We start from the raw sequence: 5,995 nt of genomic DNA on the forward strand, positions 1-5,995 counted from the left end.
ACACCACATGCAAAGGAAGGAAGAATGAGAAAGCATGCCACTTTGGGTGTGGATAGGTTAGCTCTTACCCACAGATGAGCATGGTTGACTTAGCTGGTTTGGCTGGCTGGGCAGGTAACCCCTCTCCCTGACCCGCATTGTTCCACAGGCCATGAATGTCCTTCTTGAGGCTGCTACCTTCTTAACTCTCAAAAAAATCAATCATACTCTGTCAAGACTAGAGAGATACGTATACTTGCTGTATAGCATCTACAAGATCTCAGGTATGGCCGAAGCATAAAATGTGTGCTTGGAGGCAGCCAGAGTGGAAGAGGGAACAGACTGGGAAGAGGGAACAGACTGGTGGGAGATGATTTTTATAGGATCTGAATGTTCAGGTCATGGGGGCCTTGTAAAGCTCCTGGTCCAGGAGCTGGCCTTTTCCTGCATAGGCAGAGCGTGACAGTTGGGAAGTAACGTGGTTAGATTCACATAGAAGATAGAAAAGAGGAAGAAAGATGAGACAAGGAGACTAGGTTAGGAGATGACAGGGAGTCCCAATGTGAAAAGCAGAGGGCATAAACTGATGGACTAGCAGTGATGCTGGGAGGCTGGTGGGATTTGAGAGAGCTTCAGCAGGAAATTTTGTGCCCAGTTGAATATGCTGGAGCAGGAGACAGTCAAGCACAATTCCCAGGTTTCTGACCTGAACAATGGTAGGTGCCATTAGCCAAGATAAGGAATCCAGAAAGAGTGGCCATTTGGAGGGAGACCATCAAATCCTGTTTTGGATCTACTACTTTGCAGAGGCAGAGAGGACCAGAAGGCATTGAGATATATTGGTCTGAAGCTCAACTGAGATTCAATGCAGATGAAAAGGCAAAGGAGTAACTGAGCAAGGGGAAGAAATCGTCTTAAGGAAGCATTCTTAATTCAGTTCCACAAATATTTTACAAGTCCCTGGGTAAGCACTGCAGGACATGCAAAGAAAAAAATCACACATAATCTTTTACCTTTCGGAGCCTACTTTGTTTTTATTATAACCTTGGACTCAAGTTCAACATGTGTGAAAAGTGTTTCCAAGAATTATAGCTAAAGTAAGGTGCAAGATTTTTGTTTATAGGTGTATGTCTGTTTCCCTGGCTTTCTCTAAACTTTGACATACAAATGAGTACTTCTCTCTTTTTCTCTTTTTTTCTTAACTTTACTCATGAGCTTAAAACCAAATTCTAGGATGCTATAAACGTGACAATTGATTTACCTGTTCTTTATTTTCTATCCTGACTTATGCTTAAACATAATCTGGTTGGTTATAGCAGTCCAAAAAAATGGAAGGTGCATCTTTATGAAAATCTTCAGTCTTAGGGATTAAAAAGTGAAGAGAAAATAGAGGAAAGTTAATGTAGTTCACTTATTTTTGACAGTGAAAATAAATCCCTTTTGAAAGAAATTTTCCATATGTTGGCTATTTTTATTGAACACAAGTGACTACAGTCTCTCAATTGACTACTAAAGCTTATGAAGGAAGTAGTAAATATTCAAGAAACATTCTATGAATTTGCATGAAGAACTGTAGGACTGTAGTACTTTCCTTTGGAAATTAAACTTTGGAATAAAAGATAAAATTTAAAAATTTGACTTTTATGTGCATGCCAGAAGTGTGATAGGTATCTTATATCATAAAAAACTGAAAAAGAGTAATTACAAGCAAATAATAGTATCTTGTTTCACCAGATATTTGCATATTTTGCCAATACTTATGTAATCTCTTAGAAAATTCCTATCTAAAATATGAAATTTCTTATTGGAAAAAATTTCAGATACTAGTGCATTCACATAGAAAATGTGTCTTGGGTCTCTTCATTCAAACATTTTAGGTTCATTTCCTTTTTAGTCATATTTTAGCCAGTGGGACGCAGATAGTACATTTTGTTCTTCTTTCCCCAGAAACTGATATTTATTTTTTTATGGACTCAGAGAGGCTTTTCAAATTAACTTCAACTTTTACAGCTCTCTTTTCATATCCCATGTATGAATTTACTGTGAAAACTTATGACTGATAGAACTAACTTCAGCAGCCTCACTGCTGAGTTGTTTTGCTTTGGTGAGGATAGAACACTTTTGGCAATGTGGTCCAGACCCAAGTTTGAGCAATTAGGTGAGACTTCCTAAAAGGAGCCAGGACATGAATAAGTATGAAGAAGGCACTTGAACGCAAAACACACTTTTAAAAATTCATTGAAAATTTGAGAGCATTTTCAGTTAAGTACATATGAGTGCAGGTTGTCTCCTTTGAACAAATTAGTTCAGTTTTGTAAGGGTTTTATCTTTTAAAATATCAATTAAGTCATTGCTCAAGGTGGAACTGTAAGTAAAATTACAATCCTAAAACCTTACGGGCAATTGTTCTAGTTAATACAAGTAATATTTCAGCAAAATGTCATGGCTTGTAATTGAAAGAAATCATCTGGGTCTGAAGAATACCTACTGAGGGCAGCCCTATTAAGATTTATTCCGAGGTACGTAATTAATTTCATGAACTTGCAAAGCAGCACCAGGAAGGTTTTCCTTCCTCATAAGCCTGGAGGGTTTGGTGTTTGGCCCTGTTGAGACCCAAGTTGATTAACATATATATAATTAAAGTGTGCCCGCTAGAAGGGCAGAACCAGTTTTATTTGGTTCTGTAACACTGTGAAATAATTTCCTTTCTGCTAGCATTATTTACATTTTTTTCCTTTTTTTTGGGGGGGGGGTCTACATTTCCCTGGATATCATCCTGCTGCCTTCTTCAGGATTATTGCTTCCTATCCTATCCTAGCAGACGCTAAACAGTGAAGAAGCTTTCTCCAGCATTCAAACTAGATATTCTTCCCGTTCATATCACCATTTTTCATCACATTGTAAGAAACACTGTAAATAATTGAGGTGATCTCCTATCCTATCCTAGCAGACGCTAAACAGTGAAGAAGCTTTCTCCAGCATTCAAACTAGATTTTCTTCCCGTTCATATCACCATTTTTCATCACATTGTAAGAAACACTGTAAATAATTGAGGTGATCCATCAAGAGACCCATTCTTGATAATGAAAAATTGTATAATTCAGTAAAAGCCAATTAAAAACCACAAACTTCAGAACATTTTGCTCAGTGAAGATTTATTGTTATAGAAGCCATCTAATACAATAGACTTTCGGGGTCAAAACTTTAAAAAGTTCTAAAAATGCAGTGAAAGCTTGACAATAAGCTTGAGTAAGAGTTACACAATATCAAAGTATATTAATTCTTTGAAATGAAAAAAATTTTTTCTTCCTTTAACATGACATGTCTGAGATGTCAGGATTGTACAACAGCCTTGGAACACCATCCACAGTGTGGGAAATTAAATCCTACTTAATTCTCTCTCACTCTAAAAATTCCATCTAACTGGTGGTGTAAAGTACCCATCACATTAAATTCATAATATTCACATACCCTGACAGTCCTACCTAACCTAGAAATTATTACGTTCCTTAAGGAGAGAGTGTTAAAAAAATAAGTGTAAGGTTTTAAAGAAATGAGACCAGAAATCACAGTACAAGACAGATAAGTCTACTTTAATACTCACATGTAAAAGTTACACATCACAAGAGATTGGACAGTAGCTTAGCGGTAACTAACATAGCTATAGTGAAAATCATTTTTATAAAAAAATAATCTAGATGCAGTCATCAGAATTTTTGGTCTACTTAATGTTTGAAGATCGACTTTTATCCCTGCTTGAAGGATTTGCCATTATGCCTTTTTATTTACTTTTTTTCTCCCACTGTTGCCTATTAATATTCTTTGGAGGAAGGAAAGCAGAAAGTTCATTTCCAAGAGTTTGTCCTTTGGTAGCAAGCAGAGAACATTTTTCATTTCTATGATGTAAATAATCTGTACAGACATGAAACTTCGTGACATTAAGCTTTAGTGTAAAATGAAAAATTATAAGCAACTTTTTTCCACTTTGATAAAACAGATTTCATAAATTCCTTAAGGATCCAAGCATTTCCCTATTCCATATGCAAAATCACTTAGAATCCATTTTGACTTCAGTTAAGAAACAAAAAAACAAACACTCTTTATATATTACACTATAAAACCCTGTACTTAAAAACTGATAAGGTATATTTTCAACATGTATGCTTCAAATACAAAGAGTTCAATCTAGGTTAAAGAAAACGCATTTGAATGGACTCAGAACAAGTTTATTTTGTGACTAAACACCCTCATGCAATCATGCAAGACCACTAGCTATAACTGTGACTTCCGAGTCTATGATACTGGGCAAAACAAAAACAAATTAAAAGCCAGACCAAACAGAAAAGACATTCAAAGTATCAAGAGCTCTGCAAGTGAGCTGAAAAATCATTTTCCAAAAGAAATATTCCCATAGATTAAAAAAACACACACATATTTACAAAAAATATTTAATTAAAAATATCTTATAATTACAGTAGTCTATTAAAGCATATACTTTCTCACACTTATAGAACATCTCTATATATACATGGTATGAAATGTCACTCAGTTATCTATACAATATGTAACATCCTTGCAGGGAAAAGAAAGTTCCCTGCCCCGTTATAATCATCTATTTTAAACAATAGATGTAAAAAGAAAATATATCTACAATGCTCTGGTATATTAGTAAAGCTTCAAAACAAAAATTAAGCTCCTTGGTCACAAAGTGGGCTTCTAAAGTCGGATTTACTCTTGATCTTCTATTTAACAGTCCTGTCACACTAACCCTTAAAAGTTTAACTGCACCTCCGAAAAACACAGAAATGTACAATTCACAGCGGTTATAAAGGGAGACAAAAGAGAATACGTATGTAGAATGTTTATGAACGTGCAAAAAAAGGATGAAAGGTTTCTTTTTCTTTCCTCCCCCTCTCTCTTGGAATGACGAATGAAAACGTTTCTAGATTTGCTCTTGTTTTTTCCTTTCCTCCGGTGGCTTTTTCTCTAACTTCTGCTCTTCCCCCTCCCTGTCTAGTGCTCCTGGCTCGGGCTCTGGCGGCCGCACACCTGTGGAAGAGGAATGAATAGAGGGGGTGTGTGAACCTTCTCGCTGCAGACTAACTGGCGCCACCGACCAAACTCAAGACATGCTTGATCAACAACCCAAAACAAACCACCAGGTCAGGCAACACCCGAGCTGCGGCCGGGCCAGGCGCCCAGCAGGCAGCTGCGGGCCCCGGGAAGCCCGGATAGGGGACCCAGTCCGGGGACTCGCCCGCGTCCCCCTTTGTGTCAGACTACGCGGGGGGGACATCGGGACAGTTTCCACGCCCACGAGGGTGCCCTCCCTCAGGAAGGAGGGAGGACAGGAAGAGCCCACGGGTTACCAGGAGAGGCACAGAGGCGACGGGGACAAGAACTGATCCGTCCCCATTGAGAGTGAACCCCGAGTTCTAAAGCGAAGTACGGGTTCACTTCCTAACTGGGTGGCAGGGAGACAGAGGGTGTCTGCTTCCTTGGGAGTTGACGCTCAGAAATGCCGGCGGCAAAAAACACCGCGGAGCCTGGCACCGGAAGCTCCCGGGGATGGGCGTCTCTGGTGACCGGCCACCCGAGACGGGAAATGCGCGCTCACCTGGACAGCGCGGCTCAGCGGCACAGAATGCTGTCGCCCTGCTTGTTCACCGCGCCGGCCTGGAACAGCAACCGAACAGCAAAGGAAAGGTTAGTAGCGCAAACAACGCACTCGTCGCGGTCCAAGATTCGCCCTCGGAAGCCAGGCTGGCGCACCGACGCCCCCACCCTACTGTGCAGCCCGGCGTGGGGGGCCCCCGGGCTCGGCGGGACTTGACAGCACAAGATGCGCACAGCTCCGAGAGCCACCCCGCGCGGTCTCCACGACCAGCGCTCGCCGAGCCCAGCCGGCTGCTGGCGGCTCCGGGCGACCAGAGGAGAAGGGCGGGGGTGGGTTGTCATTCTCGGCTGTCCCCTGTCCCGAGGAGGACGGGGAGCGCCCGCGTCCCGCCACCCCCCT

General features: G+C 40.8%; 1 long non-coding RNA gene across 1 annotated transcript; it reads right to left on the minus strand.

Moving 5' to 3' along the window:
- Window positions 1-3,545: 3,545 nt before the first annotated feature.
- On the minus strand, window positions 3,546-5,693 carry LOC103594346. Its single transcript, XR_550848.1, has 2 exons — window positions 5,597-5,693; window positions 3,546-5,028 (listed from the first exon to the last, which is right to left on the minus strand). It is a non-coding gene; the product is annotated as an uncharacterized LOC103594346 (long non-coding RNA).
- Window positions 5,694-5,995: the final 302 nt, after the last annotated feature.

This window comes from Galeopterus variegatus, unplaced genomic scaffold (genome assembly GCF_000696425.1).
Source record: "Galeopterus variegatus unplaced genomic scaffold, G_variegatus-3.0.2 Scaffold1539, whole genome shotgun sequence".
NCBI lineage: Eukaryota > Metazoa > Chordata > Mammalia > Dermoptera > Cynocephalidae > Galeopterus > Galeopterus variegatus.